Raw genomic sequence first — 27,263 nt, 5'->3', positions numbered from 1 at the left:
GTGTGGATACTTTGCCCCTTCTTGGAATTGGGAGCAAGGCACCCATGGAAGGAGCTACAGAGACAGAGTTTGGAGCTGAGACGAAAGGATGGACCATCTAGAGGCTGCCATACCCGGGGATCCATCTATCCTCCAAACGCTGACACCATTGCATACACTAGCAAGATTTTGCTGAAAGGACCCTGATATAGCTGTCTCTTGTGAGACTATGCCGGGGCCCAGGAAACACAGAAGTGGATGCTCACAGTCAGCTATTGGATGGATCACAGGACCCTAATGGAGGAACTGGAGGAAGTACCCAGGGAGGTGGGGGGGATCTGCAACCCTATTTGTGGAACAACAATATGAACTAACCAGTACACCCCCAGAGCTCATGTCTCTAGCTGCATATGTATCAGAAGATGGCCTGGTTGGCCATCAGTGGAAAGAGAGGCCCACTGGTCGTGCAGACTTTATATGCCTCAGTACAGGAAAATGCCAGGGCCAAGGCGTGCGAGTGGGTGGGTCGGGGAGTGGGTATGGGAGGGTGTGAGGGACTTTTGGGATAGCATTGGAAATGTAAATGAAATAAATACACAATAATAAAATTAATTAATTAATTTCCTCCAGAAAAAAAAGAAAGAAAAGAAAGAAAGAAACTGCATCTGTGATTATTGTATAAAAGAAGGGAAAAGCTTCACACAACAAGATGCCCACTATACTATTTATGTAGGAATTTTCAGACAGCCAATAAAAACATCAGCAAATACCTGCTTCCAAAGCTCTCAAGACTAGATGCTTGAAATGGTGGAGAGAGCTAGGTGAGACAAAAATGCTAAACTGAAGTGACCAGAGCTCAGTTAAAACTATACAAGCAAACAAACACACCTTTTATAAAGTGAACCAAAACAAACGCACTAGCTATTCGCACAAGATCCCCAAAGCAATGACCCTGGAGGGTGCAAAACTGAATGACCTTCCTCGTCCTCCCTGCTTTCTCCCTTTGCCATTACTTATGAGGAAAACCTCACAATACTCTAAACAACTCGGCTGCCCATCTATAAGGATGGGCACTGGGACAAAGTGACAGCAGAGTGTCATCTACACTGGACTGAGACTTGTAACCTTGCTGAAACCTGGTCTGGAGCTGAGAAGATGGCTTAGTCAGTAAAGATGCTTCCTGCACAGCTAACACTTGGAAGTTGAGAACTGACTCTCAGAAAGTAATCTCTGACCTCCACACATATAAGAATGTCACATGTATGACAGTGTCCATAGAGGCCCAAGTAGGGTTCCAGACAGTTGTGAAAAGTCTGATTTGAAGTTGAGTCCTCCAGAAAAACAATAAGCGTTCTTGACTCCTGAGCCGTCTTCCTCCAGCCCCAGTTTTTCCCTTCTGAGATCCCTAGGGCATCAAATCTCCAAGTAAGTGGTTCTGTATGTGATACATATCCTGGGTAAGTTTGTATAACTTAAGTGGTAGCAACCACAGCAGCAGGCCACTGCTAGTGAGAAGACCCTCTGGAGTGTCAACTCCCAAACGGACTATTGTGTCTGATCCTGTCCAGCAGCCTCAGTATTCGTCACTTTACAGTTGGGGAAGCGGAAGTGTCAAAACAGGACATGTCCTGCTGTTGGTAGAACTAAGTGGACTGAGCACACCTGTGGATGACAAACTAGTACAATCCTGTGTTCCAATCACAGTCCAGGCTGGAATGGGCACACAATCAGGCCACCTTCCACTTCATCTTCGCCAGGCCAGGTAAGGGTTACTCATGAACTAGTGTGCAGCTTAGTTGACAGGATGCTTGCTTAGCATTTCAATCCACAGCACCTCATGACGTCAGATACAGCATGTGCCTGTAATCCTAGCACTCAGAATGGTCAGGGCAGAAGGATCAGAAGTCCAAACACAGCAACAAAATATCCATATCGCTTCCCCGTTCCTTCCTCATACATCCCCAGTTTGAGCCCAAGTTTGTCTGGTCCTGAAGCCCACAACTCAATCAAGGCATCCCAGTTTCCCCTATAGGAAACAGAACAAGAGCCACAAGACATCACAAATTTCAACACAAGGAAACACATGTATAGTCACTGTCGGACATGATGAGCTCCCACAGGCCACCGGCACAGGAGAGCAACCACTTTTTGGATGAAAAGAAGAATGGCTTCCCAGTATGGCAATAGGAAAAAAGGCAGGAAGAGAAGAAGTTATCCTTCAGTGTTGGATATGTCAAGGAGGTCCCATATCTTCCCAATGCTTCTCAGGCTAGCCTTCAACACCTACCTTTTATGCTCCTTATTTAAGGGCCACTGTCTTTGAGTGAAAGTCTGCGGACCAAATATTTCATTTCCTTTATTCCTTTCTTCCTGGTTTCACAAGTGCTGTAAAAAGTTAATGAATCTATAAATTGTTCATTGGTTTAAAAAAAGAAAAAAAATAGCTAATGGAATTTTAATGAAATGCCAGTTCTGCATTAGCTGATGGCAAGCCCAGGGCTGAACCACCTGGCACCAAGTAGCCCAAATGGGGTACCACCAGGTAAGAAGACCATCAAGGACAGGAGGTTCCAAGCAGAGCTGCATCTAAAACACAACACGATCTCTCCACCCCAGACCTGAGAGTCACCATGAAGTGACATCTGTCCTAAGGGAAGAGTGGTAACTCTATTAGGATGCTATTACTGAGACCAGGAAGATGACACAGAAAACACTGGTTCTCCCTTGGGCTGAGGCCAAAAGGGCAAAAGGCACAATGCAAAATGGCAGCATATCTGAGAGGGCCACAGCCACAGAACCACCGAGCTCTGCTCCTCTGAAGTGGATACTAGACAGTGTGCACACTGGAGAAGGCACTCTGGGCTTGGTTGGTACAAGGCTCCCAGCCACAAATGCTAATCTGACACCTGCTCTACACGGGGCTCTATCTATGGAATGTGATGCCACACGTCACACAGCTGGTTCCGCTCTATCTCAGAAAGTCCCCCTGCTTCTCAGATACCTCCCCTCGGGCTTCCTTATCTCCATTTAATGCCACCACCCCGCTCCTGGAGAGCCTTCCTTGAGCTTGCCTCTAAGACACAAGGCTGACCCTGTCATCCTCCCTCGCCTAAAGTATTGCATCCCAAACTCTCATTTCTACTGAGGTGAAAACCACAGCCCTCCTCCTTCTCGACAGCTTCCGTTCTTCTTCATCCACCTGTCTTCCCACACCATGTTCACACGCGATGCTCCACCATACCTGTGCTCCTACCCTGCCCCTAAGCAGCTGTCTTCTCTCCCATCTTCCCAGTCTGGCTCTGAATGGCCTTCACAGCAGGACACCTCTGGTCTATCCCCATCCTGACCTATGACCTGGATGCCACCATTAAAAACAGAAGTGGAGGACTTCTGATGTTACTCTTCCCAAAGGCTCCAGGTCCAGTTACCTCTGTCTTCTCCTAGGCTGAATGCAGCCAGGAAGGACCCAGGCTCTTTCACCAAATCTTGGCCTGGCCCCAAGGAGACACTCAGGCAAATGCTAAAATGGGTAGGTGACAAACTCACTCCAGGTCACCTATGTCATACAACCCCAGGTTCAAATCCTAGGACGTGGGCCAATTCTGCCCGACCTCCTTTGGGCTCCCATAACCTCCCAAGGAGCAATGCACAAACAAGAGCTAAAAGAAAAGCTTCCTCCTTCCTCCTTTGGCCTCCATAGCCTTATCTTCATTCTCTGTGAGTGAATACAGTTCAGTCAGCCAGAAGTGAGATCAAGGTCAGCAAAGACGGGGCAGGAGAAAAGGAATTCTATGGAAGGCCAGCGACAGGAAGAGCCCCAGGCACACTCAGAAGAAGACACAAGAGCCAGGGTGCTCCTAGCAATAGCCTAGACCAAGGCAAGCAACACAGCAACAGACACCAGCCCCTCACCAACCAGACATAAGAAATACCTGGAAATACAACTGTGGCTTTTGGTTTCCAGAAATTTCAGAGCCTCTTTCTCTTTGTTTTTCCCCTAAACTAGTTACAATTAGCATGGAGGGATATAATTACGTTGTTAGTCTAATTGCCTGTTTGAAACAGGATCTACGGGGGTTTAATGGAAGATTTGAAGGGGGGCAGATAAAATAAAAAGTCGCAGTCATCGAAGAATAACCATGTATAGTGTGGCTTTCTTCTCAGGTAGGGACAAGGACTCCCCCAAGCCAAAGCCAGGGAACTGCCTTCCATGTAAACTCTCTGGCCTGGCTGGGTGGGAAATGGCATGAACCAGGCAGCTCAACCTGGATGGCAACTGATTTTGGAGATGTTGACCTAGTTAATCAGGAAGCAATCCTAGCAAAGCCCTTGCTTGCTAGAGCCTTCCAACTATTATTGGCAATGACACAATTACACGTCTGAAAACAGTACTTCCCCAGGTGGAGCCAGTGTCGTGCCAGCTAACATGGGGCCCCTTCTGGGGCCTCTTTATTGCTCTAGGGGACCATGTAGTCCACTGAGAATGGAAACCAGAAAGAGGCAGGCCTGAGATTAGGGTGAAGAGGAACATCTGTTTCAGAGGAAGGACCTGAAGGAGAGGATCTAAGCCCCTTGGCAGTAGGCATTCAAGTTGGATGGCCAGGCTATGGGATGCTGAGGAGCCTGCTAGGAGAATGAACTGGGTGATTCTACATCTGTTCTCTTCCCAAGCCACAGAGAGGAAAGGAGCCTTAAGGGAAGGAAAGGCTCATTTCCTATGTAGGACCGCTCCATCCACGGCTTCCTAAGTTACGGCACCTGTCTAGGGAATCTAGACCTCTATGATGGCTGAAAGGAAAACGTTCCTCTTCCAGCTATTTCCTCCAATGCCTCCATGTGGAAGAAGCTATGTTACAACAAGAAGCCCAAAGCCCAGCAAGCTCACTCACATGGTAGCCCCTGCTTTGCCAGGACTGGAGACCAGGAAGCTAAGATTCCAGCTTCACACCTACTACTACCAAGCTGAGAAACTGACATGGGACCAGCTGTATCACTGCCCTTCATTTCCCACTTCTCAGACAAGAAGTCGTGGCTGCCAGTTTCCAAATGCTGCGAAGCAGTACACTTCCCAGTCATGGCAGCGATCACGGTGACCCTGGGTATACCCTACATCAGTAAGGGCACAGCCATTCACATCAGTGCCCACTGGCACAAAAACAATACCAGTTTGCACTGTTGAGCGAGGGGACATAAGAAACCTAATGTAGGCAGAGGCCAGAGCACCCCCACCCAGCTTCACTGGTCAGGGGCATGTGGCAGGGCAACTGGAAGGTTCTAGTGGGAATCTGTAGTAAATCTGTACTGAACTGTGGGGACTTAATAAGATGAACAATTCAAGAAACTCCCTGCCCAGAAGGGTCAACAAGGTAACATGAGCCACAAGGACACTGTAAGCAAGTACTGCCATGACTGGAGTGCCACCTAAGTGGGGGTTTGTTTACTATTGAAGACTGCATTCATCCTTCCTCTTGGGGCTTAAGGTCATACTACAGAGTTCCTGTTCCTGACCCCACTGTCTCTAGAGATAGAAGACCACTGGCGTGAAGTCTCTTGCTCCAGGAAGCCAGGTTCACAGACAATTGTGTCTGAATTCAAACTCCCCTGGACAACAGTAATCACTGGTAGAGGAACACTCACTAAAAATCCCAGGCCGGAGTTTATAGAGCTTGCCTCCTTGCTCCCTAAGCCTCTGCCCACCACACCTGAATGTGTTGTATGTGACTTTGTTGAATGTTAACAATGAGTAATGAAGCCTCATTTGGCAGAGAGACAGGAGATGTCAACTCTCAAAATAGAGGAGCATACTATAAGGAGCCAAGTATAAAGACAGCGAGGCAGAAGCTCCCCAGGAGGCACGCCTTTCTGCAACCATCCCCTCCACACAGGCTGTGGGGAAGAAGTCCAGCTCTGAACAAGCAGACACCTGCCAGATACTTGCAGAGGAGAATGGCCAGCCACTCATTGGTCTCAAATGACCAACCTGTGTGTGAGGTCAGTCTTGGCTCTGAGGTTAGACTCCAGCAAGGTTTTGAGAGGCCATGACTAGAGACAGACACGATTCACTGTCTCCATCTCCTGGTTCCTACCTCTCGGTGGGTGCTGTCATGCCCTCTTTCAAAGAAGATGAACAAGCAGCCATTCAGTTAGCACAGTGGTGCACCCCCCACCTTGCTCTGGTAATTACACACCAGGTCGGGGCCACCTTCATCCCTCTAGGTACCGTGCGTGCCATCAGGGAAAGAAGGTGAGGTGTCTTGAAGGAGCAAAGGACTCTCTGAGAAAAAGTCTGAGGGCTCTGTTTCCTCAACAAACAAGCTCTAGACTCATCACCCAAACATCACGTCGTCTGAACCTTTCTTCAATGGTTTCCCCCCATTTCACTAACTGCACGCGCTGCATTTTTTTTCTCCATAATTTTAATTAACTTGCTACATGACCTTGGGTTAGAGAAGCCACAGCTTCCCCCTTCAAACTCAGTTTCCCTCCCTGTAAAACAAGAGCAGAGCTAAAACTCTCTTGGCTCACTTACAGCTAGAACATCCCAGAATTCTGAGCCGGGGATAAGCCCATGACCTTGATATTACAGGCGAGTGCAGCTGGAGTCTCCCTGGAGCGACAAGACCCTCCCGCTCAGAAAGGCTGGGGTCCTGGCAGTGGTGCCAGTTCTCAAGGTCCTGTCTCATTCTGAATGGATTGGTAGGGCCACCTAACCTGGAGAGGAGTCTTCTCCATCCCCACAGGATCCCAGAGCTCCAGTCTGCCTCTGCCCTGTCAGTGGAGCAGCTAGGCCATGGGATTCAGAGAGACTCTGGATCAGAGTCTCGATCCAGAGCGTAAGCGTGAGGCTGAAATTGTAATAATAATAACTGACATTTATATCACGCCTTTCATCCCCAAATCCCAAATTAATTAACTTTTTACGAGACATTTTTAAACTAGTGCCATTTAATAAAATTCTATTAGGAGAAGTCTTTTTTTTCCCCCAGCCCTATATTTTTTATTAACAGCCACCAAAAAATATAATTTACAGGCAACTGAAAGCCAGTCAAGAGAGGGAGAGGGACGGTTCTGTCAAAAAATGAAGCAGGAAGGCCAGTGCTGGCTGGAAGAGCTGAGCTCCTGATCTTGCTGCTATGGGTGGGGTTGGGGTGGGGTCCCACGGGCCTAGGTTTCTCCGCAAGATTGATCCAGCCTAACATCATTCATTTCCTATTTATCGATCATCCGTTTTCAGTAGCCATCTCGCTAGCTGCTGTGGAGACCTCAGAGAACAAAGAATGCGTGCAAGGCCCTTCCGTGTTGGAATGCACAGGCCAAGGGTGAGAGAGAGGCATTTGAGAGCTAGCGAATCACCACTGCAGTAGGTGTGCTTCTCCTAATCACAGCATCCAACGTGGCTGCTGGAGCTGGGGGGCATGGAGGTGAGCAAAGGTCACCCTGAAAACGGCTGCCTAACCTGAAAGATGGTTTGGCAAGGGCTAGACAGCTGGAGGGGAGAACCTGATCCAGGTGTGGGAGGACTCTGAATCCGGAAGGGAAACTCTGGGCGAGACACTGGGAGGGAAGGGAGAGATGGAGCTAGAAGGGTGAGTGAGCCAAGGAGCTGGCCTGAGCAAGGCTCAGACAGGCGAAAAGCAGGACAAAGACGTGTGTCCTCCTACATAGCTGGTCCCTGGAGATTCTGTGCTTTCCCCATCTGTACAGCATCTTTTTTTTCATGAGCACCTGTTACAGCCACACTGTCCAGCATGGTCACCACAAGTCCCATGTGGCTAGTATGCTGTTGTGATGGAGAACATGCACTGTCCTTGGAAAGCAAGTACTGGTTCTGGAGATGCTCCATAAGATAAGAAGCCTATCTATCTTTGAAAGAACCTTTATTATGAGTACATGATGGGAGATAACCTGTGGAGATGCTGGGTTACATGAAATACGTTATTCAAATTAATTTCACCTGTGTCGGGTTTTGGTGGTTTTTTTTTTTTTTCTTTTTTTCAATCCTGCCACTAGAAAATTTAAACTGACATCACAGATTGCACTGCATCTCTGCGAGGCAGCTGTGTGATCTGTGTTTAAGAACAAAGGCTTTTTAAAATGAAAATGTAGCTACCTAGCACAGAGGGAGGTAGCAGCAGGTGCTTCTCCCGGGTTGGCTGAGGCCTGAGCCTATTTCTCTGATCCTCTTCTCAGTCTTCAACACAGCTAGGGAGAAGAAAAGGGAAACATTCCAGTGGGTTCCAACTGTGGGAGGCTGAGCAGGGTTCACTAAGAGGCCACCGCATCTCCATTATCCCCCATCACACCTGTCAATCAGACTTATCAATGAAAACCCCGCTAAAAGAAAACTAGAAAAATATATAACCACCCCTCTCCTTTAGTTTTCTATTACCTTTTAGAAATAGTCTCACTTTGTAGTTCAGGGTAGTCTAGAACTCACTGGGTAATCCAGGCTGAGTTCAAGGGACATTGTCACCTTGGGCTCTAAGTGTGACTTCAGATGCAAGATGCCTGCTAGGCCTTCGACCTCCAACACCTTGAGCCCAGATAAAGAAAGATAGTGGAGCAGGTGCCAGGGAGTCCCAACACTTCACTTGCACAATTGAAGGCTGAACCCTCTTTCCTACCACCGGCTAGGGAAACACTGGGTGGGCTAGTCCAGTTCAGGAACCTGAGTCTCTGCATTTTTGGTTATCTCTGGCACTAATCAGAGGGGCTAAGTGGTACCTATAGCTAGCCCTACAATGGAATAAGGGTCCCCCATCCCAAACCTGTGAAGGGCTGACAAGGATACTTTCCCTGTATGGACGAGGTCCTCCCAGCTCTACACACAGCCACAAACCTCCCTGGTGCTTCCCATTCTTGTGGCTGGGCTATCAAATAGCACAGGCACTCAAAACTACCTGCTAAGCAACGGCATGATATTTGGATACTGTGCCCTCCCATTCTCTCCTAGACAGTTTCATCTTTCTGGTGATATTCCTGGGCCAGTCATCCACTTAACAAACCAACCCTGAACATACTTCCAAATACATTACACTTTCGTCAACCACCTTAGTGGGTTAAAAACAAAACAAAACATTTAAAAGGAGCTGAAGATTATACAAAGTTTGAGGTAACTCTGAAGCCTTGCTACAGACAGCCTTTCTTTCTCTTGTGCAAACAAGAATTCTTGATTGCCCCTTTTGAAGTTGCCTGAGCCTTGCCTTGCTGCTATTAAAAATGGAATTTCACAGTGGTTCTAAACCAGTTCTTCTAGTTTTCCTGAAAGAACTCCCCCGCCAGTCACTCAACCACAAATAAAATCTTTCATGAATGCATGGGAACCCTGTCCAGTGAGGTGAGATGAAATCCTTCCCAGCACAGAACAGTAGATTGCTGACTCCTGCTCTCTCTATGCATTCTCTAAGCGCCTACTGCATGCAGGGCCTGGAGGTGCAGAGCTGGGAGGGTGTCTGCTGAGCTGACAAGTGGCCACACACACAGAAGAGAACATAATCAGGCACACCAGGCTCCAAACGTGCACAAAGACTGGTCGCTTATTTACTGTACCAATGTGGGTTTTGGTAAAGTCTAAAGCATGCTGTGTCAAAGTAAAAGCTCTTTCAATGTTTGATTCTGACTTCAGTAAAGTCACATTAACCAGGAAGACCAAATATAATGGGGGGTGGGGGTGATGAGGAGATGTTGATGTAGGGGTGGGTGAGGAGCGTTAAGACTCAGGCGAGCAAAATTAGCTCCCATCAAGCCATTTTATGTGGAAATGTAAATAATAAAAAGTGTATAAGAACACAAGCTCCATCCAAAGTTTTAGCTTGCCTGTTCTCCAAGTTCAGTTCAGATCCTGCCTCCATCTCTGTCCCTGCTGTGAAGAGAGCCCTTGCTACTCAAAGCCAAGTCCCACTAGCCTCTTCCAGATGGGGAAAGCCGGTCTTAGCAAAGGTAGAGAGTATAGTAAGTGTCCCAGGCACTGTAGCTGGGATTCAAGACTGACTGACCCATCCATCTCCACAGCGGAGACCAGGACCGGAAAAAAAAGGCCAGAGTTTCCAGAGCCAAAGACTGAATTCCAAAGTCGAAAAGAAATAAAACAAGACTCCTAGACACTTCTAATAAGATTCCCAACCTGTGGACAATGAGAAGGTCTCCAGGAAGGGAGAAAACCCACAGAGAGACAAGACCTAGGCTCCCTAAATGAAGACCAAGGGTGCGTTGGGTAGAGGTCTGGAGAAAACCCACAGAGAGACAAGACCTAGGCTCCCTAAGTGAAGACCAAGGGTGCAGTGGGTAGATGTCTAGAGAAAGCAGTTCCCAACCCAGCTCTCCAGGCAGAGAGAAAGCAATGTCCTTTCCAGACCCACACTGTGAACATGAAGGAAAAGATGCAATTGCAAAGGAACACCATAACTGGGCCAGACAGACCTAAATCTACGGGGTGATCAAGGGCTGGAGGCCACTTATGATTCCCCAGAATAATACAGATGGGTTTCCCTCCCTCTTAAAAGCTGGAACTTAAAATCCCATATTCCATTAATCCAGAGAGAGATGGTGGGGAAAGGGTCCAGCCAGGTGCAGTGCAGGGAAAGGTCAGTTCTACTTGGAGTGGGGAGGGTGTGCATTCTCTACAGGGGGACGGCAGTATTAGTAATGCTAATTTATTCTTGCTCCAGCTTAAATATCTTTGTTACCGATTTACACATAAGACATGAGAAATAGGACCGTGACTTCCAAATCATAAAGGGCAAGGTTGGCATATGAAGGGGAGGGCAGAAAGAAAACAAGCTGAAAGAGGAATTAAGAAGAAAAGACAAATTTGGCAATCCAACAAAAGGAGGAGGTATTAAAATGGAGCAAATATGGAAGACATTGAAAATTAAAGAGGTAATTGTAACAAATGTGGGTGATATGTAAACTCCCCTGTTCCACCTAGGTATCACAAACAGGGTGATGCAGTCAGGTAGGTCAAGAACTAAAGAGAGACCCCAAAACAGAAGAGCCTGGGGTGCTGTGGAGGTAGCCACAAGGCTGGGCGCCATACAAGGCAGCCTTTAATATCCTATTTGTGGTTTCTTGTGTATTATGTTAAAACAAAAAACTTTTTTATTTTCAATAAGAAATTAATAAACTACACCAGACCCAGGCAATAACATATGAAAGTGATAACAGGCCCCAAAACAAAAACAAAAACAAAACAAAAAAATTATAAAGAACAAACCCTTAAATGTAGGTTTTTTTAAAAAAATTCACAATAAGGAAATTGTGTATATCCATGAAGAAAAAGCCCAGATGAAAACTTCCAAAAATACACGGAGTGATGGAGGGGAAAGCCATTCAAATGAGGGGACTATAGCTCATGTCCCAGGAATGGGCAGGTCACCCATTAAAATAAAGCGAGCACAAGTGAGACAATATGAGACTTTAAAGACACAACTAACCTGTCTGATAGATTTCATATACATTTATTACATAATACATTTGTCAAAAATCCACAGAACAGTCACAAGTTGATCATGTGAGAAGCTACAAAGAAAATTTCAATTTAAAAAAAACCAAAAACTCTGGAATTTTCTAGACCATATTCTCTGGCCACAAAGCAATAAAACTAAACAAAAAGAAAGCCACAAAACTTTAACCAGTAGGACTGCAACCTGAAGGTCATTTAAGGGAGTGTTTTTAAAAGAAGTTAAAGAATGCAGACTCTTAAATAATGAACACCGAGGCTGCTGTATAACAATGCCCAAGGGAGAGGTCTAAAGCTGTCATTCAGAAACGGGAACGAACGAGAAGAAAAAAATCAAAACCAGAAATGAATGAAAAAATACGTTAAAGGAAAGAAATTCTGAAGACTTGAGAATAAAACCAGGGACTAGTGCTTTAAATCACTAATCAACTAGCTCCCTGCCTGCCCCCTCAGTAAGTGTGGTCAAGGAAATACAAAGAAATTCAAATTATTCATGAGAAGAGGAGCCAGAAGAGACTTTATATGGGTGGATTCTTAAACACAAGTAGAAGAAACATTTTCTAAATAAAGGAAAATTATACAAAACTGACTCAAGAGGAAACAAAAACCCTGAATAGGCTAATAATCTGAGAGGAAAAAAATATGAATTATAAAATTATCAAGACTGTACAAATAATTCCATAAGCAAATTATACTAAAGTCTCAGTAAAAAGACATCTGTTTTCTGACTGGCTGGGCAGGAGGTCGGGGGAGGGGGCATTCAAATTCTTGCTTACAAAGACAAATTTTCTATTAAAATTGGGCACGGAAAAAAAAGTGTGTACATTTTACTGAAATCATACAGATCTAAACTTTGCTCTATAAATGTTAGCAAAGATTGTGACTAAATTTTATGTAAATCATACAGATCAAAACCTCTTTAAATAAATGTTAGCAAATAAGATACGATACCAAATTGCAATACCATTCCAAGAAAGACTTATTTTGCTAGGAATTTTCCTTACATCTTTTGAAAGGATATGTCTCAAAATCATGGCACAAACAATAGTAAAGCAGGGACGCTATTCCAGTTAAAGTTGGGAATATCCAAACATGCCCACTGCTCAGCATTCTTCCGGAGAGGAGATCCTGGCTACTACTACTACTACTACAACAACAACAACAACAACAAAAAAAAGCCATTATTTACAGACACAACTGTATCCATCAAAATTCTAAATGGAACTGGCCAACTATCCATATAGAGGATACATACTCACAAGCCAGCACCAGTAATAATTAGTGAGAAGTAGAATGGGTAGCTCACTGGTTAGAGTGATCGTTTAGTACGTGTGAGGCCCCAGGTTCAATTCCCAGCACTCTGTGAGTAACCCAAGCTATGAAACAGCACATAGCAAACTCAGGAAGAAGAGTGAGTCACCCAGGAGACCATAGTGAAGGTCTCCTAGAAACGTCAAAGGCACAACAACGAGGAGAGAAAACCCTACACAGGAAGCCGGCCCACCATAAATACATCACTTCCCTCAAAATGGATTCACAGAGTCCAGGGATTCTGGGGGAAATCCCAATAGGATTCCTCTTAGAAAGGTGTGGAGTCCACATAAAGCTTCAGCAGAAGATGAACTTCTGGCTTCTGGTAGAGTCTATGACTCTTAAAACATTAACCTATGGCCTCAAGCTAAGACAGTACTGAGCACCTAAATTAAATGAAAAAAAAGGCTTAGGTAAGCAGGCCAGTGCATTTAAAAGAACAGGTCCAGAAGCAGCCAGCCCCACAGACATTTGAGAATTTCTCTATGAACACATCTTTGCAAGTGAGCGCCACCCTGGAAGGATGCTCAGAGAGCCCCACTGCTTCTGCAGGGATTTTTCGAAACACACTTATCTTCATTCCAGCCATCAGGAAAGTCCTCACAGTCTCAAGGTGAGAGATATTCAATGGCAAGACTGGCCTGGGCTACAAAATATATGATGGTTCTAAAAGGCACAGGATTGCTTCTGGGTCAGACAGGAAAACTGAACCCACCAGTGACTCGGGGCTTTCTTCTCCTTTCAGGGCTCCGAGGCAGACGGGAGACGGGTGTGGTTCAGGTTTATAGGATCTTCTGAACAATTTTCTTCTGCATTGATTTCCCAGTCTGATCACTGTGCTACATTTATGTGAGTGAAAGCCCTTGCTTTTAGGAATTCCATCCTGAAGCGTGCACCAATGTTGTCGAGTTGTCTAGAGACGGAGTCCTATAAAAGTGGAGAAGGCAGGAAGGCAAGAGACTGGGAGAGAGCGATCCAGCTGTGTGGGAACTCTGGGCAAAGTGAGTGAGACTCTTCAACTCTTCTATAAGCCTCGATGACATCTAAATAAGTTTTGAAAAGGAAAAGTCCGAGTTGCAAGGCCCCTTGGGATAGTTACATTTCATCTATGTGTAACATGTTATAAACCCTGCCTGGGAGTTAGAGGCCCCGAATTCCCTGTTACCTCCACAGTGAGAGGGGAGAGGGTAGGAGAGGGCACAGAGTTCATCACCAATGAGGGACTAAATGACTCGGGTGCCGTAGGAATGAACAGAACTTATCCAGTGAGAAGATTAGGGTGAGAAGCCGGGAAAAATATAAGCAAGAAGAAGAGAAAAACACTAAAAATTACTAACTAGAGGGAAATGTGAAAATTCTGCCATGAAGAGGTGTTTTCAGGCATCTTCAGAAAACAAAGTAGTATAAAATAAAATAAATAAAAATAAAAATAGTAACTAGACTAGGGCTCCTCTATTCTTGAACTTTCCTATAGCAAATGTCCAGGCTGTAAAGGACAAAAAAACTGGACAATGCTCTGGGTCTGCAGTAAGCATTTTCCACATGCATCTCAACCGACCCTCATGGACCAGATGTTGAGGAAGGAAGATGGGACGCAAAGAGAACCTCTGGCCACAGGCCAGGGCACCATCCCCACTCCAGACACTGTGCACTTCCTACCACTCTATGCTGCCTGGGCAGAAGTCCCAGGACCTTTATGGTAGCACAGCAAACTAGCAATTTATTTCAGAGCTGAGAGAATCTAGAAGATTCTTGACCATTCCTTCTGTACTGCTCTTCCACTTACTCTCTTCTTCTCAGTGTCACATAGTAGGCATTTCATTTCCTGACTCTGAAATTCAGGAGAACTTTTTTTGGTAAACTGAGGCTTAGATTCTGAGAGAGAGAGAGAGAGAGAGAGAGAGAGACAGACAGACAGAGACAGAGAGACAGAGAGACACAGAGACAGAGAGAGAGACAGAGAAAGAGAGAGACAGAGAGAGGGAAAGGAAGAAAGGGAGAAAGGGAGAGAAAGAGAGGGCGGCCAAAGATTAATTGGGCAGCACAAGAATGTGGACCTCTGCCTTCAAAGTATGATCCCCAGACAACTAAGCTATATCACCTCTAGAGCCACCTAGGAAAGGGTTCAAGACATCTGTCGGTGTCCAAGCCAATGACCATTCCCCTGAGATGAAAGTGTGACTCCTGAAACACATTGGGAAGAACCAGGCAGATCTACTTCTCTGGTGGCCCCTGGGCCACACCCTGACTTGTCCTGAAAAGCCAGTGAGCATGGATGAGATTCACTCAGCAAATAATCTGAGCATCTACGTTGTGCATCACCGGGGGTTACAGAGACCCCGGCCATCCCCACAAAGGACCCAGTGCAGAGGTAAGTGATTTAGTCACCCAGTTACTGATGGAACCAGCTAAGCCTGACTTGGATTAGTGGAAGAAGGGAAGAAGACAAGGAACCTGCTGAGAGACACCTAGACTCTTGTAGCCAGAAACAATCTATGGGCACAAACAGTCTGCTGTTACTCAGGCTACCCGGGTAGGAAGAGAGAGGCTAGAATTCCACATAGCTAACTCCTGTCCTGTACTCATCTCTGCCACAGTGACACCCTGGGCACAGTACTGAGTGCTTCCAGGACCCAGTAGAGGGAGGCTCATGTGATCCGATGTGGCTCCAAGGATGAGAGCAGATTCAGGACCGTTGGCATGCTCTCTCTTGCACCCACCCCCGGACATGCAATCTCCACTCCAGCTCTCCATAGTTCAACCTGCCGGAACTGGCAGTACTGTCAACTGGGAAGGGCAGACAGAGAAGTCCAGAGAGCTGGCACAACTCCCAGCCAATGGGTTGAGGCCATAGGACAGGTTCCCACCAGGTAACTGGTCCACCCATGCCAGCCACCAGGGCTCTAGTGAGGCCATTCACAGTCATTTCTTCCTTGCTCAGTCCTGGGGTCCTGTAACCTTTTGCAAAATCAGGCCCTGGATCAGCAGTCGCTCTGGCCCATACCTGCACGGTAAGGGTTGGGGGATCATGAGAATGACTAGATAATGACAAGCCTCACTCTCCTCTCCATTGTGTCCCATGGCACATTTTGGAGGCTACCATAGCAAATGAGTTTACATCACATGAAAGACTATGCCCTGCCATGCTCAAACTATTGACAGAGCTGCCCAAGGCCTCTCCTGACTCCTCCCATGCACCCAAGTGAAAGTAGCTCTGAACTTCCCTCCATCCACCATAAACAGGTGCTTTATCAAGTACCTGAAAACTTCACTTAACCCATTGCCCGGACAAGTATAACCAAAGGAGTCCTGTCTAGAGAGCCTTCCTGGGCCATACTCCCTTCCAGCCATCCTCCTGTGGAAACACACGGTCTCTGAGAGCCAGTGTTCCTCACCAAGGACCACTCTGCTTCTGTAAGGGCACCAACCAGTTCTGGGGGCTTCCGGTTAGATCAGTACAGGGCTCAAGTTCCACCCCTGCATTCTGTCAGTTCCTCACTACCGATGCAAGAGGTCAGACAACTGTTGTCCCTGCCTTTCAAAGAGGCTCAGGAGTTACAAGCTTGAGTGTCTGTCCTCTTTCCTGTTGTCACCTCATGACACTGCTATACCTTCAGAATACAGTAGCAGTACTGATGCTCATTCTGTGGGAGAGCCCTTTGCAGCCCTCTGAGGACACCACAGAGATACTACACATGTTATATCACGTGCTGGACCACAGTCTCACTCATCATCTTTCTCGATGTCACCTTATGCCTGGCTTGTATTTTAGCAGCATGAATAAGCAGACATCCAGCCATCACGGTTCAACCTTTTTCTCCAGTGGTCTTCCTATGCCCAACCCTCCCACCAGTTCAACCTTCCCCACTTAACATGTCAGACTCAGGCCTCAGTAAAGACACTGTCATGTCACCATCTCAACTCCAAGTGCCCATTCTCAGACTCCCAGTCCACCCATCAATCCTCCATCGCATGGGACCTCTGCCCCTTATCCAATCACACCTTATCCGGATGTCTGTCCCCTCCACTCTCTGCTGTTTGCCCCAGCTAAAGCCAGACCCGTCACAATAATCCCGTGTGTCACCATTCATAACCCAGCTCTTCGTCTTTATCCCTGGCAAGCCCCCAAACCAGCTTCTTGACTGCCTGGTGTGGAAGACTTATCTCATTGTAAAGCTGAGACCACAAGCCTACAGTGGGCCCTTCATTCAGCCGATAATCTCCCCCCATGGTCTGTACTTCTACATGAGCATTTAAAGCAGACTAGCTCCTCAAACCACAAGCAACCTGTTCTCTACAATGCTTGCTCTCTGGAGAAAATGAAAGCAATCAGAAGAAAACACCCTATTATCAAACCACCAACTCCAGCAGCCCTCTTCTGTCTACATGAGACAACGCTTTCCTGTCGTAGTGGCTAAGCTAGACCTTTACAGCTGAGCATTGGGTCAATGCCATCATGCCAACACAGGCCACTGCACAGGCAGCTTCCCCTCAGCTCTCCTAAGGTAGCCTTTTCTCTCATCACCAGATGTTTTCTCGGGCAAGATGTCCCCTATGGACTTCTTCCTAACTGGACTCCTGCACAGAACTCCCTAATGCTACCTGAACTCTAATTTCCCTTGTTCAATAACCAGGCATTAATTCTGAAGGCCACCTCCACCATGGCACTCCATGGAGATCACAGTACCCAGGGTCACCAGTGGCCTATGACACTAAGCCAGTTATATCCTTAGGATCCCCACCTCAGTGAACGAGGCTAACCTTGTCCTCGTTCCTGAATTCTCTCTTCACCTTGAGGGGCCCTCCTGACTTTCCTTCCCTCCCAACCCCTCCACGTAAGCCACAAGACCCATAGTCAAATGCCCATGTACAGCCCAGACACATCTGGCCTGGTCCAGACTTGCCCCTGGCTCCTGACTTAACCATCAATGCTGGGGCAGCCCAGACACTGTAAAGGTTCCTATCTTCACCTCCACCCATACCCCCAGAGACCATTCTCCAAATCCTATCTCATCAAGCACTGGTGCCTAGGGTGGAGCTACGCTCAGTCGCTGGTGCCTCCTCTTCTCACCCTCCATCACCTGTGTGATGTGCATGAGCATGCTGGCTCTACCACTCACCTCCATCTCTGTTTCCCAACATCTCTCTTCCTGCCAGCACCACCTGTCTCTGGGGCACTACGAAACTTTCCCAGTATCCTCATTTCCACTGTTGACAGTCATTGCAGCCAGGAGATCCTTTTCAAAACCAATTCAGACCCTGTCAACATGCCAAAACTTTACCAAAACAACAAAAAACAAATGAAAAAAACCAACAACTCCCCCTCAGTGGACTACAAGACCATCTGCCATTCCTTACTTTATTATCATTTCCACCACCCCACAGGGAGGTGTTTTAATATTCCTCCAACCCGCCTAGTTCATTCCAACCTCAGAGCCTTTGCACGTACTGTCCTGTCCCTAGAACACTTTCCCCATTAATCACAAGGTTTGCTCCAGAATGACCTCTCTTGGCTAGCTCCTAGTCTCAGTACCCTACCCCATTTTTGGTCCTTTCAATATTCCAAACCTCAGTATTCATTTCAAGCACTTCCTTATCTCTAGGGAGAAATCAACTTGGTGGGGGTTCTAGTCTCATCATAGTGTGAATATGGGCAGGCTTTGACCCTGTCCCCACTGCATAGCCAAGCAAACATCAGCAGACAACGTGGAACTGGACAGAAGACACAGCCCTAGGGTCTACTCACCCACTAGGGCAGCCAATACTAACAAAACCTCAGAGCCAAGGAGGAAGAGGCAGACTCAGGTAGGTTATTATCCACACTCAGGCCTGGTTGGCTCTGCCACTCTCGTTGATGCTGGTTTAGAGCATCAAACTCTAGAATTATCACACTAGAGGCTGTCAAGAACCACCACATGGGGACTTACAATGTCAGCTCAGATGTGTAAAGGGCTCGAATGTCATCTCTTCCTGTCCTTACAAAAAGGGAGAAGGAAAAACTGAAACCAAGTTCTCTTAGGTTCCCTGGAGAACACTGGGCATAGAGCAACCGACGAATAAACAAAGTGGAGACACGCAAATGCAGAGCCAGATGGCTGTGGGTCGCAGCTAAAATGTTCTCTGTGGGAAATGTACTTTAGGCTGGAAGGTAACAGAGCCTATAGGAGGTAAGGACTGGGAAAAGGAAGCAAGGGCCCTGGGGATGAGGCAAGGGTGTGCTACTGGGACCTGCAAAGCCAGCAACTGTGCTCCACACCAGGGGCCCCCTCTAGACAACGAGCCACCAGTGGAAAGCCATGAGGCTGAAACCCCTGAGACTGTGAGCTAAGATCCCCCTTTTCTCCTTTGAAGAGGACCTCAGCAAGGAAGTGGTAACTCACAGAACCTCTTCCCAGAGCTGTGAACCCTTAGAGCACTTGATGGCTGCCTTCCTAATGGCTGGAGGCTAGCCTGAAGTGTACTGAAGTGTTCTTGTTCTCTCTCTCTCTCTCTCTCTCTCTCTCTCTCTCTCTCTCTCTCTCTCTCTCTCTCTCATAAACACAAATGCATAAATAACCAAATAAAAGAATACTGAGATTCATACGGCCTCAGCAAACACTGAGTATAGCCAGGGACCTAGTTCTCACATATGCCCATATGATTTATTGGATAAATCATGTTTAATTTTCAAAAAAAAAAATTTACATGGCATTCCAAAGGGCAAGAAGAAAAGCACATAGCATTTACCACATCCAGACTCAGGAGCAACAGAGACTGTTCTCAATTGTACTATGTAACCCTAAACTTGAACTCTGAAAAAACATTAGGGGCACTCATGGAAAATGCAAACAGGCCCCAACAGGTCAACACAGAAGCAGAGTCTACTGAAGACCCTGAAGAGAGAATGCAGGGAGTCAAACGCATGCCACAGAACTCAAGGTGGCCTTTTGTGATGGACTCCTTGGTAGGCTTGACACCACACCACTAAAGAAAACAAGCAAAGCTGGAAAACAACAGAAACTTCCCAGACTGAAATACAAGGAAAACAAACCCAGAATGCTGTAACTCCTGATTTACCACATAACACACAAGGGGCATGGGAATCACAGTAAGGAACAGGCTGAGGGCTGGGCTGGGCTGGGCTGGGGCGAAGAGGCTTCTTACAGAGGAGCAGAGCTGGGTTCCCAGCTCACAGACACCTGAAAGTCTACTTCCAGGAGATCCAACACCGTCTTCTGACCTCAGACACCAGATACAGAGCACACACAGACAGGCAGGCAAAACACTCACATACACACAAAGAGAAAGGAAGGAAGAGAGAAGAGAAAAATGCTGAACAAACCAAGCTCAACAGTTTGTCTTAGGTCCAACAAGGAACAAGCCACCAATCCCACAAGGAGGAGGGACAGGCAAGTGAAGAATCAGCTTAGCATTCCCGGGAGCTGAGACCAGGGCTGGGAAGGACAGAAAGACTGGGCCACTGCCAGCAGAGGAGCACAGGCTGACTGGGGAGCTATCTGAGAACTCCCACCTTTTGCAAACTCCAGTTCCTGCAGCCTCACTAGCTCCCCCACCCCGATCCCATGCCCCAGAAGAAAGAGAAAGTAACAGTCTTTAGATATCTCCAACAGGACCCCAGCAAGGGCCAGGGTGGGTGGGGGAAGGAATGAGCCTTTGGCCTCCCTGAGCCTTCTGTCTCACATGTCAGGGAGGTGTCTGAGAAACATTTGTGATGCTTGCTTTTGTGGAAACAGGGCCACTCAGGACTGAGCGCTCCACAGAACATTCTAGAGCACTCTGCCTACTCCTTACTGTATCAGTTAGTTCCTCTCTTACAGAGAAAGTCCCACACAGAATTGTATGGCTTAGGCAGGCACTATCAAAGTGGTAGTGCACGCCTTTAATCCCATCACTCGGGAGGCAGAGGCAGGTGGATTTCTGAGTTCGAGGCCAGCCTGGTCTACAAAGTGAGTTCCAGGACAGCCAGGGCAATACAGAGAAACCCTGTCTCGAAAAAAAAACCAAAAAGAAAAAAAAGGAATAGAAGAAAACCCAACAGGACAGGAGACAGAATCAAGGACCTTAGAAGGAACTGCCCTGTAGCACCTTCAGGTTAGACTGATGAGGGGGACTCACCTCTCCCTGCAGTCCTGGGCAGGTGTAAAGGCTGTTAAACATACTGTTAAAATCAATTATCTGTGTTAACAGAAAGCTCTTATTGTAAGTACTTCTGATGCTTATTTTCCTGTAAATAAACAAAGATATTGGGGGATGGGTGATCTGACTCCCTAATTGACAGCTATTAAGAATGCTTCTGGTATCAGCTGTTTTAGAAAAAGAATTGTCAGGAGTAGGAAGATGTCTCAGCTCACAAAGGGCTTGTTGTATATGTAGGAGGCCCTGAGTTTGGATCCCAGCACCCATGTAAAAGCTAGACATAAGGGAGCTAGTTTCTAACCCCAGCACAGGGACGGGAGTCAGGTGAGACGGCCAATCGCTGGAGCTTACTGGCCAGCTAACCTAGCCAAAAGACCCTCAAAAAATAAGGTGGAGAACAAATGAGAAACGCATCCCATGTCTGCTCATAGCCTTCACATACATGTGTACATATACAGGAACACATATATTCATATACAAACCACATAAAGAAAGAAAGGAGAAGGACTGCCATTCAAAGACCCAGCTGCATGACCATGCACCAGCACCTGCTGCTGAGAACACTCCACAGACACCTTGGTGAAGCAACATGACAACTGCAGCCAGCTGCTGTTTAAGCACAACTCCAGTCCCTGAAGCATCAGGACTATTTCAAACAGCTTTTACTGGATTCTCCCTACAACCACTTCCACAAATGCCAGAGGGATGGTAACTTCCCAGTAGCCCAGCACAAGGATCATTGTCCCTAGGGCAAAAGAGTTATCTTTTCTAATAGAGCTGACAACACAAGAAAGAAGCAGGAGCCATGGCTGCCACACAGCAGCAATGACAGCAGAGCAGCTGGTGCCCGTAAGAAGCGGAGCTGGATAACAGTCTGGGGGCTTTAACAGCCACCGAAGATGGAAGGCTGAGCTGTCGTAGTAACCAGAAAGCCAGAGAGTAGCCTCAGAAGGGGTGGAGCCATAGGGGTGGTAGCAGAGTAGTGAGCAACAGGCAGGCTGGGCAGGAGCCAGTGGGAGAGCAACGGTGGCTTAGCAGCCCAGATCTCAGCAACAACAGTGGTGGCAGCAGCCTCAGGGGTCAAAGGTCTAGATGCCCTAGGCCCTCTAGCACTGCCAAGGGCCTGGGTCTTCTTAGGCCCACACAATAGCTCTGCACACCAGTCAGTGCCAAGGGTTCCAGTACCTGAGGCCTGAGTGAAATCTGTAACACTAGAGGGAGCTATATGCTGCTGCTCCTGGCTGGTTGGTGCTACCCCACACTGTGGTCAAAAGTCCAGGGCTACAAAATTGGCCAGGAGCCAGAATTCAACTACCCATGATCCTATCCCAGTACAACAAAAGCATTCCAGCCATCGGACTGTTAATAGATACACTAAGCTGTAAATCCCTGGATGGATAAACACAAAAGATCACACTATAGGTCTGTTTACTGTAGTTCCTCCAACTTGATGATACAATGTGGGTTACTCCAGCCCTCCTGCTATATGTGTCATGTCTAGCTTCCCACAAAAAAATAAAAATAAAAAAATAAAAAGTCATGGTAAAAAAAAAATTGGAGAGACACAGTAGACAGCAAACCTAGACACAAAATGCACGTGTAGATTTAAAATAACTATTATTGGAACACTGGGGCTCTAATGGGAAAGGTAGACACTACATAAGAACAGGGGCTGCCTGACTGAGAAATGAAATAAAAAGGCAATGCTACGACTGGGAAGACTGGCTCAAAAGTGTCTGCCACATTAGCATGAAGTCCCAAGTTGGGGTCCCCAGCATCTGTGCAAAACAGTACATGCAAGCCAGACGGGGTAAAGGCACCGCTGCCAAGACTAATAACCCGAGTGAGTGAGGACCCGAGGTAGAAGGAAAGAACCAGCTCCTCCCAGCTGTCCTCCGACCTCCATACGTTCATCATGGCGTAAACACCGAAGTATAAGCGCGGGCAAGCTCATGCAGGTGTGGATGTACACATACGCATTCAAATACATAAACGCGTAATGCAATAAGCAAATCTGGGCGTGGTGGCACATATGCAGTCTCAGCACTGAGGAGGTGAAGACAAGCCGATCCTGGGTTTTCCTGGAAGCCAATCCAGCCAATGGTTGAGTTCCAGGTTCAGTGAGATAGGAAAGAATACAGTGGAGACTGACTAGAGAAGATATTTAATGTCAATCCCTATGCCCCTACACATGCACAGCAATGCTAAAAACAAAAACAAAAACAAATAGAAACACAAGGTAGAAAAAGAATGCAAAAGAGACTAGGAGTTTAGGGGTGTAACTCAATTGGTGGGGTTCTTGCTTTGAATATGTGAGGTATGAGTTTGATCCCCAACATAGCAAAAATAGGCCTGGTGGCATAAACCTATAACCACAGAATATAGACCAGGCAGGAGAATCAGGTGTTTTCTAGGGAGCTGTGGTCAAGCCTGGGCTACATAAGACTGTCTCACAAAAAAAAAAAAAAAAAAAGGAAAGCACCATACCTAAGAACTGTGTGATGGTTTACAACTGTCAAATACATATGCAATGAGCATCCCAGAAGGACACAAAAGAGGCAAAGGAACTGAAGAAATATTTGCAGTAAGAAATGCATGAGGAATTTTAAAAGTTAATGACAGACATGAAGCCATAGATTGAGGAAGTTGGGAGAACACAATCAGCATAAAAACAAAAAGCAAACAACAAAACATCTACATGACACACATCAAGTTCAACCAAGTATAGAAAAATCAAAGATAGACGGAAATCTTAACTTTAAAATGCAAGTAGTGGGGTAGGCCCTGCCTGTGGGCCAGAGGAAGCATGAAAGCTACATTAGACTTCATTTTACAAAGTATACGATAAGTGGCAATGTGACATGTTTAAATTGTCGAAGAAGAATAATCACTAGGGGTCTGATCCAATGACACCATGTACAGTGGACGGAAGGCTTGGACCGTAACCAAGACTGCAATCCTAGCTCTTAAGAGTCAGAAACAGGAGGGTTGCTGCAAAGATCAAAGCCAGCCTCTTCTACATAGTAAGTTCTAAGCCAGGCAGGGCTGGGTATATAGGTGAGACCCTATCTCAAAACACTACTAAAGAGCAGAAAGGAAAAGAGGCTGGAGGAAGGGTATAAAAGAAATCAAACAGGAGGAGGAAGATAAGGAGAGAGGTAGAGTTAAAACCCACAGGTAGAGTGCACACCCTTAGTTCAATCAGAGAGAGAGAGAGAGAGAGAGAGAAAGGAAAATGAAAGAGAAATGAAAACAAACATTGGAGGAACTTATTGCCAAAATGCCTACCTTACAAAAAAACTATTTTAAAAAAGTTCTTCAGAGAAAAAGAAAATAACACAAGTCAGAAAAACTCAAAATATACACTAAGAAAGCTATAAGATTAAAGAAGGAATCGCTGTACCTAAATTGAAGCCTTTTGTTTTTCTCATTTTTAAATGTATCTGACATGTAACAGTGTTAGAAACAACATCAATAGGTTGCATTTATAGCATAGGTGAAATGAGTATAAACCCTGTTGTGAGGGATTGAGATTAGAGACTGTTAAACTCATCATATTTGACTTGATGACGGCCCAGGAGAACTAAATGCATTGTTGGTAATAGTGATTTTTACTTAGTGGGTATCTAGTACCCATCAAAAGCCAAAGGGTGTTTAAACTATGATAAGTATCTGGCACTACTTGTGAGCGGCAGGGTGTTGTTTGAAAACAGATGAGTAACACATGTAGACTGCCTACTCATGGGCAATTAAGAGTTGATAATAGTAAAAGAACATGTGTAATTAAAATCAAAGAAACACCATCCCCTCTACCCACCCCACCCCCTCAAAAAAAAAAAAATCAAGGGAAAGAAACAAAGGACTCAGGCAGCAAACAGAAAACAATAAGGACATGGTAAATAATTATATCACAATCGCTTTAACTATGACTGTTCTAAATACAGAGTTAAGAGACAAATTATTGGAGCAGATAAAAACAAGACCCAACTATACACTGTCTACAAGAAACCTACACACACACAACACAATAAGAACAACAACACAAAAACAGATCCAGGCCTGGGTAGATATGGATTGAAAGCCAAGACACACAAAAATAGGTATATCATAACAATACTAATTAAAAGAACCCTGGGCGAGTACATGAATTCAAAGTAGAAGTCAGAGCAAGGAAAACTCCCAAACATAAAAGAAGCATTCCACAATGATAAAGGAGCCAATATGTAGAGAGGACCTCAGTCCTGAGCTGAGCAGCCCAGCAGCACTGTGAAAGGCTAAACCACTTAAAGGAGAGATGAACAAATCTACCATTAATGTCATCTACCTATATCCAACAAATACAGAGAGCAGGAAATCAGTACAAATACAGTTAAAACTGAACAGCACTGTCAATCAACTTCACCTAATTGACATTTATTGAGTATTTCATTCAACAACATCATAGGATTCATTTTTCTCAAGTCCATGTGGAATATTCACTGAGACAGATACTGGGGCATTGGATATACCTTAACAAGCTGAAATGAACAGTACGCCTCTGTGGCCTTAGATCATATGACAGTAAACTAGAAATTCAGTAACAGACTACCAGAAAACATAAAACATTTGGAGACTTAATAAAAGCAGCACACGTCAAAGGGGGACTATCAATTTTGAAGTTTTTAAACTAAGTGAAAATTAAAATACATTTTTATATTTTACTAGGATATCTTCTATTTATTTTTTGACAATTTCACATGTGTAAGCAAGGCATCCTGATCACATGTTCCAGGTTAGTTCAACACTTAAACTCAATTAGTGTACTTCATCATATCAAGAAACTACACACCCTTTTAAATACATACACATTTGACAAGATCCGGCACTCATTTATGACTACAACCTAGGAAAAGAAAACTTCCCTCAACTTGATAAAGAATATCTACAAAGGAAAAACCACAACTGGTATTTTAATTAATGGAAAGAAACCAAATGCCTTCACCCGTAAGACCAGAGATAAGGCAAAGATGGCATTTAGAACTATTTCCATTCCATCTCATGCCAGAAGCCCTAGATCATGAGATAAAGAAGGAGGGAGGGAGGGGTGGTGCATAGGTAGGTAGGTGCTTTTGTTCACAGATGATATGTCATCTATTGCAGAAGTAATAAAGAAACAAAGAACCCCTGGAACTAACAAGTAATCTCAGGACGGTTGCAGAATACAAGATAAACATACAAGTCTGCTGCTTCCCTGTTGAAGACTAACAGTGAAGAGCTGTGCACTAAAACTCAAAACACAACAGTATTTGTATCAACATCACAAAGTTATGGGTGAATATGACCTGGAAAAAGGAATAAAAGGAACCAAAGGCCTTAACAGCTGGAGAGACACTCCACGTTCATGCAGTAGTTTCCCAAGATTCTGTATTACCAAGACATTGGCTCTCCCCAGTGTTACATAGGGATTCAATCCAGTTTTGATAAAAAGCCCCAATAGTGTGGCAATAAAACACACTGAGTATAAAGGGTGTACTATTAAAAGGCAAGAGACGCAGAATACTCAACAACCCTACTGAGGAGCAATCACACTGGAGGACCCCTTGGTGCTCCCTGACCTCAAGTCTTACTCTAAATCTACAGTAAACAAGACAGTATTGAGATGACCAAAGAAGAAAGAGATAGATCCTGCAACAGAATTGAAAGCACAAAAATGAGTCACATAGATACTGTCAGCCCATTTTCAACTAAGGAACAAGGCCCACTTAAGGGAGGAAGGGTCATCTCTTCAGCAAATGATGCTGAAGTAGCCGACATCCATATGGAGACAACAAAACACGCTGTGCTCTCACACCCACCTCCACACTGCAGCCACAAGTCCTCCACTGAACAGCATACTGCCTCCCATTTCCCTCCACTCTATGCAAAACCACACCACATCAATTATCCCCAGTGAGCTCAGAGCTCTCAGGGTCGCCTTCATGATGGGTGTTGGACTTTCAAGTTATCTTCTCTTCCTTTCACTACATACACTGTTTTTGGGCTAACTGACTTCCACATTTTGGCCCTTAACTTATCCACCAACAGTAAATATTCAGTAAATATTTCATGTGTAAAAAAAATGTTTAAGTTATATGAGTGTTGAATATATTCTGAATAGATGCATCATTTTAAAATCTCGATGGTCGTACATCAACATCCATGCTGAGTATGTCTGGGAGCGAGTGAATCTCGACCCCTTTTTGCTTATCCATATGTTCTACTGTCAACATATATTGCTTTTGATACAACAAAATCAGTAACAGAAACGGCAAAGTAAGAAACCACAAGAGCTCTTCCGGTCAGAAAAGCACCAGGGTAGCTAGGGCGCAGAGTCGGCTGACAATCGCCAGCTACCCACAAC

At 45.7% G+C, this 27,263-nt stretch overlaps 1 protein-coding gene across 7 annotated transcripts in view; it reads right to left on the bottom strand.

Moving 5' to 3' along the window:
* Znf618 (zinc finger protein 618) overlaps positions 1-27,263 on the bottom strand; it is a 169,374-nt gene that overhangs the window by 94,664 nt on the left and 47,447 nt on the right. The window lies entirely within an intron of this gene.

This window comes from Mus caroli, chromosome 4 (assembly GCF_900094665.2).
Source record: "Mus caroli chromosome 4, CAROLI_EIJ_v1.1, whole genome shotgun sequence".
Taxonomy (NCBI): Eukaryota; Metazoa; Chordata; class Mammalia; order Rodentia; family Muridae; genus Mus; species Mus caroli.
Note: the sequence above shows the minus strand (reverse complement) of the source record. Positions and strands in the feature narration are given on the sequence as shown.